At 44.6% G+C, this 11,331-nt stretch overlaps 1 pseudogene; it reads right to left on the bottom strand.

The window, feature by feature from the left end:
* Positions 1–5,933: 5,933 nt before the first annotated feature.
* Envl-ps16 (MLV-related proviral Env polyprotein-like, pseudogene 16) lies at positions 5,934–8,013 on the bottom strand (annotated as a pseudogene).
* Between the last annotated feature and the right edge of the window lie 3,318 nt (positions 8,014–11,331).

Raw genomic sequence — 11,331 nt, 5'->3', positions numbered from 1 at the left:
GCAATGACGTAGCCATTATAAGTTTTGAAAAAGTGTCTATGCTTACTTGTATATGTGAAAGGCTACCAAACTCAGAAATATCAGTTACATCCATCTGCCACAATTTATTATGTTGTATTGCTCTGGGATTAATGTCAGATGGAGTATATCTTATATGTAAAGTCTTACAAATAGGACAATTAGCAATAGTTTGACTTGGGAATAGGGAATCTTGTATTTAATTTGTAAATATCTTGCATTGCATGATTACCACTATGTTCTTCTTCTGGGGTAGCAAATGCCACTAATTGATCTACCATATGATTGCCAAATGTTAAAGGTCCTGACAATTTTGTGTGTGATCTAATAAGTGTAATAAACATTGTAGAGTTTCATAATAGCAATAGTCCTTTAATATGTGAAAATAACATATTTACTATAGCCATAGATGTAGATATAACAGCAATCACAATATTCTGTATTACTCCTACAACATAAGCTGAATCAGCTCTAATATTTACATCATGCAATACATCAATTACTGGTAATAATTCATTTTCTTGTATTGACCCAAAAGAAGATTCTTGTACCTGAAATTTATCTCCGGTTCAATAAATAGTCTTGGTTTTTGAGGCATCAGTAAACACTGTAACAACAGATGGTAATGGATCAACAGAATTTTGTGTATTTATCATAAATTATTGTTTTCTAAATCAATCCTACAATTTACTATTGGGAAAATTAAATTCTGTATTTCCAGTTTAGAGAAATCATGGCTAATAGAAAAAGTTCAGACAACTGCATTAAATATTCAACTTTATCTTTACTTAATGAGAAAAGGACAGCAGCAAATTATATCCCGAAAGTATAACAGGTCTTTGTCTACCTTGTTGAATAATTAATGAAATTTGTTCCTCATAAGTTGTTAATATTTTGTTAAAGTTATATTTAATATATATCTATTCTAAAGGCAACTCATCATGAGCCCGAATGCCTGTATAATATTTAATTGTATTTAAAATATATAATAATTCATATATATATATAATTTAATAACTATCTGCAACAATATGTGCCAAAAATGCATCTTTTCATTTTCAGAAAAGATATCCCTGCATGCCTTTACATAAGCATTAATATATCCAGTCTCCTTTATAGGTAATAATCTTCTCTTATACTCCTCTTAGTATTTTCAAAAGCAAGCAGTTTCAGCAGTTGTCCTCTAGCTTCCTCTTCTACTACTGTTCTATGCAATGTTGATCTTAGTGTAAATAAAACCTGAATATATGGTTCATATAAAGTTACTGCCTTTTTCAACTGACCAATATCATCAACAGGAATTCCATCATAATAAGTCGGTGGGGCTGCACCTTGAACCGGTGCTGGCCTAACTTTAGGAAAAAAAAAAAAGCATCAACATTATCGCCTGTATCTAACCTTAACATGTCATCCTCAGGAGACAATGCAGAAAAACTGCTTCAGGAAATGGTGCAGACAGCAAAACATTTACTTTCCCTTTTGTCATTTATTGCACAGTTATTTTAAAGAATTAAAATCTTTCTGGAACTGATCAATCTTTCCTGACAACTGTTTAAGAGACTGAGAAGCATCATACAAAGGTTGTGTCAGACTTTCTGACATTCATAATTCTTGTTTATAATTATTTGTCTGATCCTTGACTTCCTGCTCTAAATTTAAATCCTTTATTGAAGGCACAGCTTCATGTTTTATATTCATTATCACCCTTTCTCCATTCATGGCCTTGAACAGATTAAAAATAACTGCCAAAATAAACCAGAAAAAAATTGGAACAATTTGCCCTGACAGCCTTTTGCACCTTAGCTTTTGCTTTCACCCAAATATCAGAATCTCTGGAACCCTCGTCAGGGAACCAAGGAGTATACTCTCTTGCTGTCTCTAAACACATTTCTAAATCATACTGAGTGATATGAATTCCCTGTCCTTTTAAAAGATGTTTAAGCATAGCAAGACAAGGAGAAAATTTTCTTATCCCATTTCCCTGTAATAAAATATACTTACCGTATCTGACCATCCTGACTTACCTTTATGGTGCCTATTCAGTGCCATTTGTCAATGTCTAATGTGTTGGTGGACCTGGTTACAGTCGCATACTACCAGGACACAGGATATGAAGAGAAAAGGCAGAAGGAACTGCACACAGTTGCAAACTTTATTAATCCTTATGTAGATATGAATATGCATTGCTTTAACTTCCATTTTGGCAAGATACCATAAGATCATTATTCCCATTACATCAGGAACAACTGAGGCAAGTCTAAACAGAGAAATATGATAAAAAAGGTTTCTTCTCAAAATATTCACATAACAAACCAACCCTCTTCTTGTTATCAAAGTGTACTTGCCATTACCAAGAGAGTTTGATAACAGCAGAAGATAGTTTAAGGCCAAGTGAGAAAAATATTTTCTTCACAAGGGCGGCATTCTAGCCCCTACTTGTACCTGTCACCAGTCCTTACTTGACCCTGCCTGGAAGCTCCATCTCTCTGTCTTAACACTACATTACTTCACTCTTTTTATGAATTACATATCATCTGGATACACTGCAGCAGAATGATAATATTTCTTTGCAACATATATGCTGTGCTATCACTCTATGCTTTGAAACCTGTCATGTCTATGTCTGCGATGGTTTATTTGAAGAGCATGGGATACATGTTCATTCTTCTTTGCTTTATAGAACATATTTTAAATTGTAATAATTTCTCTTCTAAAATTAATGAACTTGTTAAGAACTATTATTTTATGCTTTATTAATTTTGTTGCTACTTCAAATACTTTTTTTTATTAACTTGAGTATTTCTTATATGCATTTCGAGTGTTATTCCCTTTCCCGGTTTCCGGGCAAAAATCCCCCTCCCCCCTCCCCTGTCCCCTTCCTTATGGGTATTCCCCTCCCAACCCTCCCCCCATTGCCACCCTCCCCCCAACAGTCTAGTTCACTGGGGGTTCAGCCTTAGCAGGACCCAGGGCTTCCCCTTCCACTGGTGCTCTTACTAAGATGTTCATTGCTACCTATGTGGTCAGAGTCCAGGGTCAGTCCATGTATAGTCTTTAGGTAGTGGCTTAGTCCCTGGAAGCTCTGGTTGCTTGGCATTGTTGTACATATGGGGTCTCGAGCCCCTTCAAGCTCTTCCAGTTCTTTCTCTGATTCCTTCAACGGGGGTTCTATTCTCAGTTCAGTGGTTTGCTGCTGGCATTCGCCTCTGTATTTGCTGTATTCTGGCTGTGTCTCTCAGGAGCGATCTACATCCGGCTCCTGTCGGTCTGCACTTCTTTGCTTCATCCATCTAGTCTAATTGGGTGACTGTATATGTATGGGCCACATGAGGGGCAGGCTCTGATTGGGTGTTACTTCAGTCTCTGTTTTAATCTTTGCCTCTCTCTTCCCTGCCGAGGGTATTCTTGTTCCCCTTTTAAAGAAGGCGTGAAACATTCACATTTTGATCATCCGTCTTGAGTTTCATTTGTTCTAGGCATCTAGGGTAATACAAGCATATGGGCTAATAGCCACTTATCAATGAGTGCATACCATGTATGTCTTTCTGTGATTGGGTTAGCTCACTCAGAATGATATTTTCCAGTTCCAACCATTTGCCTAAGAATTTCATAAAGCCGTTGTTTTTGATAGCTGAGTAATATTCCATTGTGTAGATGTACCAAATTTTCTGTATCCATTCCTCTGTTGAAGGGCATCTGGGTTCTTTCCAGCTTCTGGCTATTATAAATAAGGCTGCGTTGAACATAGTGGAGCACGTGTCTTTTTTATATGTTGGGGCATCTTTTGGGTATATGCCCAAAAGAGGTATAGCTGGATCCTCAGGCAGTTCAATGTCCAATTTTCTGAGGAACCTCCAGACTGATTTGCAGAATGGTTGTACCAGTCTGCAATCCCAGCAACAATGGAGGAGTGTTCCTCTTTCTCCGCATCCTCGCCAGCATCTGCTGTCACCTGAGTTTTTGATCTTAGCCATTCTCACTGGTGTGAGGTGAAATCTCAGGGTTGTTTTGATTTGCATTTCCCTTATGACTAAAGATGTTGAACATTTCTTTAGGTGTTTCTCAGCCATTCGGCATTCCTCAGCTGTGAATTCTTTGTTTAGCTCTGAACCCCATTTTTTAATAGGGTTATTTGTCTCCCTGCGGTCTAACTTCTTGAGTTCTTTGTATATTTTGGATATAAGGCCTCTATTTGTTGTAGGATTGGTAAAGATCTTTTCCCAATCTGTTGGTTGCCGTTTTGTGCTAACCACAGTGTCCTTTGCCTTACAGAAGCTTTGCAGTTTTATGAGATCCCATTTGTCGATTCTTGATCTTAGAGCATAAGCCATTGGTGTTTTGTTCAGGAAATTTTTTCCAGTGCCCATGTGTTCCAGATGCTTCCCTAGTTTTTCTTCTATTAGTTTGAGTGTGTCTGGTTTGATGTGGAGGTCCTTGATCCACTTGGACTTAAGCTTTGTACAGGGTGATAAGCATGGATCGATCTGCATTCTTCTACATATTGACCTCCAGTTGAACCAGCACCATTTGCTGAAAATGCTATCTTTTTTCCATTGGATGGTTTTGGCTCCTTTGTCAAAAATCAAGTGACCATAGGTGTGTGGGTTCATTTCTGGGTCTTCAATTCTATTCCATGGTCTATCTGTCTGTCTCTGTACCAATACCATGCAGTTTTTATCACTATTGCTCTGTAATACTGCTTGAGTTCAGGGATAGTGATTCCCCCTGAAGTCCTTTTATTGTTGAGGATAGTTTTAGCTATCCTGGGTTTTTTGTTACTCCAGATGAATTTGCAAATTGTTCTGTCTAACTCTTTGAAGAATTGGATTGGTATTTTGATGGGGATTGCATTGAATCTGTAGATCGCTTTTGGTAAAATGGCCATCTTTACTATATTGATCCTGCCAATCCATGAGCATGGGAGATCTTTCCATCTTCTAAGGTCTTCTTCAATTTCTTTCTTCGGTGTCTTGAAGTTCTTATTGTACAGATCTTTTACTTGCTTGGTTAAAGTCACACCGAGGTACTTTATATTATTTGGGTCTATTATAAAGGGTGTCGTTTCCCTAATTTTTTTCTCGGCTTGTTTCTCTTTTGTGTAGAGGAAGGCTACTGATTTATTTGAGTTAATTTTATACCCAGCCACTTTGCTGAAGTTGTTTATCAGCTTTAGTAGTTCTCTGGTGGAACTTTTGGAATCACTTAAATATACTATTATATCATCTGCAAATAGTGATATTTTGACTTCTTCTTTTCCGATCTGTATCCCCTTGACCTCCTTTTGTTGTCTGATTGCTCTGGCTAGAACTTCAAGAACTATATTGAATAAGTAGGGAGAGAGTGGGCAGCCTTGTCTAGTCCCTGATTTTACTGGGATTGCTTCAAGTTTCTCTCCATTTAGTTTAATGTTAGCAACTGGTTTGCTGTATATGGCGCTTACTATGTTTAGGTTGAAAAGTTCTCAGGGAGATTGAAAAGTTCTCAGGGAGAACTTTCCCTCGGGATGGAGACCCTCCAACTCAATGACCAGACCAAGACCACAGGATGCAATCAGCAAGAGGATTTGGTTTATTGTCGGGATACACAGGCACCTGTGGGCGCTTCAGTCACTCGGGGGACTGGCACGCCCCACGGAACCAAGGATGGGCTTCTTATAGGATTCTGGGGAGCAGAAGCAAGCATACAGAAGCAGATGCATGGTTACAGGGATATAATTGGTGGATTCTAATGTGGCAAGGGTTCAGCCCGGGGGCGAGTTCCCTAGCCACCTTCCTGGAATATAATGGCTGACTCGGCCCCCCAAGGGTTCAGCCCGGGGGCAAGTTCCCTAGCTACCTTCCTGGAACATAACGGCTGACTCGGCCCCCCACCAGGGTGTGGGACCTCTCCCGGGGCTTTTCTCATTGTCAGGCGCTCAACCCCAGTCGTCCTGTTGCCAGGCCTTCAACCACACACATCCTGCTTGGCAGCCGCTGTGTACTCAGTGTTCTAACCTTTCCCTGAACCAGTCATCTTAAGTACAGCCTTGCAAAATGGCGTTACTGCTGCTAAGCTGGGGTCTTTCATTCCCCCATTTTTTTGCTAACTTTGAGTGAAATCTTTCACTCGACTTGGTCAAGAAATTTCTGTCTCTTGTTGTCTCAGCCTATGGTACTGCTGCGTCAGTACGAGGGTCTGAATGACTGAAATTCTATCCCTCATGAACTGTACCAGCCTATTAACGATGCAGGGTCCAAAAAGAAGAATTAGGAGAAGAATAAGTAGGGGTCCCATCAGGGTAGACAGGAGGGTAGCAAACCAAGGGGATCGGTTAAACCACCCCTCGAACCATCCCTGTTGGGAATCAAACAGTTTTTGTCTTTGGGCCAGGCGTTCTCGAAGCTTAGCCATATTATCTCTTACTATTCCAGTATGGTCTGCATAGAAACAGCACTCTTCTTTTAGAGCAGCACATAATACACCCTCGCGGAGGAACAACATATCTAGCCCTCGTCTATTTTGGAGGACCACTTCAGACAACGATGTTAAGGACTTTTCTAATGCACTCACAGACTCTTCTATAGCTTTAAGATCTGCATTCATGGCTGCTTGTAACTGACGGAAATGACCAGTTTCTATGAGTGCAGTGGTCCCGGTCCCTATACCCACGGCCACTCCCCCCAAGGTGATTCCTCCTAGGAGTAAAGCTAAAGTCAGGGTGGCAGGCTCTCGTCGGAAACGAGTCTGTCTCTCGAAAAACGAGTATATATACTCGGATTCATGGTAGGTGACTTTGGGCCAAATTTCTACTAATACACAATAGTCAGAGGATTGGTTGAGGACTGTGGCTGAGATGCAGGGTGTTAGTCCGATATTGCAGGCCCAGTATGTGCCTTTTGGGGCTGCCAGGAAGTAGTTCCCGATGGGAATCTTCTGAGTGGTGTTGCAGAGGGTCTGGTGTGTGTGGGGTACATTCCCCAAGCAGAGCCCTCGTCCCGAGACCTCGGGCAGAGTTAGTTTGTGGCTGGGGGTATTGGCACAACTGTCTGGGGCAGCAGTCAGGTTGGTATAATTTCCAATGACTGCCACCCCTTCATAATGTCGGAAATGAGGCACAACCAGCACTCCTGAGTCCTAAAAGGCTCTGAATAGTTGAGAGCCAGATATGCACCAGCCACCAAATTGAATAATCGATCCCCGGTGCCTAGCGACGGGGAGATCAAAATGGTGGAGCCCCCCGTTGTGGAGAAGGGGCTTGTAGGGGTACTACCAGGGGCCTGGGTGACCTTAGGCAATGACGGGGGTTGGGCTTGTGCTGGGAGCGAGGGAGGCTTCTGATCTGGTAGAACTAGGTTGGGTCCAATGGGTCGAGTGGCCAGGGGAGAGACTTGTCTATTTAGAGAGAACAGACCCACCGGATCGGTCCCTGTGACGTATAAGCGCAGGCCCCAAGATTTGGGCCCGTCCCAGGTCGCTCTTCTACCTGAGTCGGTGAAGTGGAGGACGAGGGGATTGCATTTCGCGCCCCGTTTACACAAGGTGTAAGGAAGCCGACCGTCTCGTTTCAGAGTTATCAGGTCCCAAGATGAGGATGGCTTCCAATACGCATCCCCAGTAGTCTCACATCCCCACTGGGTACAGTACCCACTCCCCGGCCCTCCGCACTGCCGGCTCACTCTATGTCCAGGGCAAACGTAGATCTCTTTGCTGTGGGAAGCCGGACTGCAACCATAGTAGGTGGTTGAGGGATGCCAATTATGGGTAGTGCCAGGCTCCCACTTGTAGTCTATCACATCACAAAGGTCAAAGTATAAGGGAGGGAAGGCATCGGCCAGCGTCCCCCTTACGGAGGTAGCATTAGCCAGCCTTCCTGTCATGAGATTAGTGACTGTCCAGGTAATGTTATAAATGTGGTGGGGGCTTATTCCCCCACTGACTCTAGGCCACAAAAGGACTAGGAGGAGCCACGTAGGAGTTTTAACTTTAAGGGGTTTGGAGTGCGCTGAACTCTCCATGTCTGGGGTGTAGTGTTGTGATTAGTCAATTCCTCAGACCGGACTGCCTTGACGTGTGATGCGTGGATCCAAGCCGCGACTCCGTCTACCTTTAGGGCGGTCGGGGTAGTCAGGAGGACGGTGTAGGGTCCTTTCCACCGTGGCTCGAGATTCTTGGTCTGGTGTCTGCGCACCCACACGGTGTCTCCAATCTGGAACGGGTGTGGCACCACCGGATGCTCAAGCTTGTCCTAGTAAGCAGCGGCCAAACGTCTCCAGACGTCTCTCTGCACAATCTGTAGGGCCTGTAAATGGGCCCTCAGAGAAGGGCTGTCAGCAAAATAAGCAATGTTTGAATCAAAGAAATGGACAAATGGGGGTGGTGCTCCATACATTATTTCAAAAGGAGTTAGACCATGGGGGCCCGGGGTATTCCGGGCCCGATATAGAACTAGGGGAAGGAGGGCCACCCAATCCTTTGAGCCAGTTGCAAGCGTAAGTTTGGATAAAGTCTCCTTAATTGTTCTATTCATGCGTTCTACCTGACCTGAACTCTGGGGTCTATAGGCACAATGTAATTTCCAATCAATCCCCAGCAATTTGGCCACCAACTGACTTACTTGGGAGACGAAAGCGGGCCCGTTGTCCGACCCCAACGCTTGAGGCATGCCATACCTGGGAAAAATTTCCTCGAGGAGCTTCTTGGTGACCATTTTTGCAGTCTCGTGCTTTGTGGGGAAGGCTTCGACCCATCCTGAGAAGGTGTCTACAAACACTAGGAGATACTTGTATCCATACATACCTGGTTTAATTTCAGTAAAATCAATTTCCCAATGGATGCCGGGACGGTGTCCCCTAGGATGAACTCCTTGCCCAATCATGGTCCTTCCCGGGTTAACCTGAGCGCACGCTTTGCAACTCTCAGTCACCTTTTGTATCGCTTTGTCCCGATTCAAAAAACACAGATTTATTTCTTCCCGATCTAGTAAGGTTTTCATCTTCTTAAACCCCAAATGGGTTAATTTATGTAAAAAGGAGATCAATTCAAAAGTCATTTTTATTGGCATAACTGTCTTTCCTTTGTAGACCCACTGTTTTAGTTGAGGGTGGTAGATGGCCCCCATTTTTTCTAGGAGCTCTATGTCCTCATGGGCATAAACCCAACTGGTTTGTCCCACTGGTGGGGGCGTGGGTTGGTCTGGGCTATTTAAGGGCAAGATTTGTTTGCTCATGGCCGTTTCTCGCGCTGTGGCATAGGCCAGCCGGTTTCCTCGTGCCTCTGGGTTGTGCCCTTTCTGGTGTCCTGGACAATGCATAATACTCAGTCTTTTGGGCAAGAATAGGGCTTCTAAGAGGGCCAGAATTTCAGCCTTATTTTTAATATCTTTACCCTCAGATGTGAGCAGCCCCCGCCTCCGGTAGATCTCCCTGTGGATGTGTGCCGTGGCAAAGGCATAACGGCTGTCTGTATATACATTTAGCCTCTTACCTTTTGCCATCTTGAGCGCCTGCGTCAAGGCGATGAGTTCAGCCCGTTGTGCGGAGGTACCAGCAGGCAGGGCTTTCGCCCAAATCACTTTGTCCTCCGTAGTGACTGCAGCTCCAGCCTTTCGCTCTCCCTCTGCCAAGAAGCTGCTGCCATCGGTGTACCATGTGTGGTCAGCATTCTGAAGAGGCTGGTCCGATAGGTCCGGCCTGGTTCCATGTACTTCTGCGAGGATTTGTAGGCAGTCATGCTGTTCTGCCTCCTCTGGTAGAGGAAGCAAGGTGGCAGGATTGAGAGCGACTACGGGCCCAAACTGAACCCGTTCTGCATCCAGTAACAAGGCTTGGTAGTGGGTCATGCGGGAATTAGAGAGCCAGCAGTCTGGGGGCTGCTTTACCAAGGCCTCCACTGCGTGGGGTGCTAGGATGGTGAGTGGCTGTCCCAAAGTCAATTTTCCAGCATCCTTGATCAGGACAGCAATAGCAGCCACCATCCTTAGGCACGGTGGCCAGCCAGAGGCCACAGGGTCCAATTTCTTAGACAGGTAGGCCACAGGGCGTTTCGAGGGTCCCAACCTTTGTGTTAGGACCCCTTTAGCATACCCCTGTTTCTCATCGATGAACAGTTCAAAAGGTTTGGTAATATCAGGGAGACCCAAGGCAGGGGAGGACAATAAGGCCTGTTTGATGTTTTCAAATGCTTTTTGCTGCTCTGGTCCCCACTGGAAGAGCACCCCCGGTTTAGTGAGGGGGTACAAAGGGGCTGCCATTTCAGCAAACCCAGGAATCCAGAGGCGGCAGAATCCCGCCGTCCCCAAGAACTCTCGTAGCTGTCGGCCATTCTTGGGGGCAGGGATGCCGGCCACAGTCTGTCTCCTGGCCGGGGTCAGCCATCGCTGTCCATCCCGTAGCTGGTAGCCTAAATAAATAACCTGGGTCTGGCAAATTTGAGCCTTTTTGGCAGAGGCTCGGTAGCCCAATCGTCCCAAAGTCTGTAAGAGGGATTCAGTTCCCCGTTGGCATGCAGTTTCAGAAGTGGCCGCTAGGAGGAGGTCATCTACATATTGCAGGAGTATGAGGGTGGGATGCTGAACCCTAAAGTCAGCTAAGTCCCGATGTAAGGCCTCATCAAAGAGCATTGGGCTGTTTTTAAACCCTTGAGGCAGTCTTGTCCAAGTTAATTGTCCTGAAAGCCCTATTTCAGGGTCTTTCCACTCAAAGGCAAATAAGGGTTGGCTTTTCGGGCACAGCCGGAGGCAAAAGAAGGCATCTTTCAGGTCCAAAACCGTATACCAAGTATGTGTAGGGGGCAGTGTACTGAGCAAATTGTAAGGGTTTGGAACAGTCGGATGAATATCTTCTACCTTCTTGTTGACCTCTCTCAAGTCTTGTACTGGCCTATAATCTCCAGTGCCGGGTTTCTTAACAGGCAGAAGAGGCGTATTCCAAGGCGACCGGCAGGGGACTAGGATGCCTTGATCCAGAAGCCTTGTAATGTGAGGCCTTATACCTTGATAAGCTTCATGTGACAGGGGGTATTGTTTTATGGAGACTGGAGTTGCAGTGGCCTTTAACTGTATAATTAAGGGGGGCTGTTGGAGCGCCAACCCCATCCCACCAGTCTCTGCCCAAGCCAGTGGAAAATTCGTGACCCAAGTGTCTATTTCTAGGGATTGTGGCTTGTCCTGTCCCGGTTCATATAGTCTATATTCATCCTCTAATTGTAGGGTTAGAACTTGAAGGGGAGTTCCGTGGGGGCCAGTTATTCGGGCCCCTCCTTCCTCAAAATGAATTTGTGCTTTTAGTTTGGTGAGCAGGTCACGGCCCAGCAGAGGGTATGGGCAGTCCGGAACAT

Source organism: Rattus norvegicus, chromosome 7 (genome assembly GCF_036323735.1).
Source record: "Rattus norvegicus strain BN/NHsdMcwi chromosome 7, GRCr8, whole genome shotgun sequence".
NCBI classification, from domain to species: Eukaryota; Metazoa; Chordata; class Mammalia; order Rodentia; family Muridae; genus Rattus; species Rattus norvegicus.
This window is presented reverse-complemented; position numbering and strand designations above follow the sequence as displayed.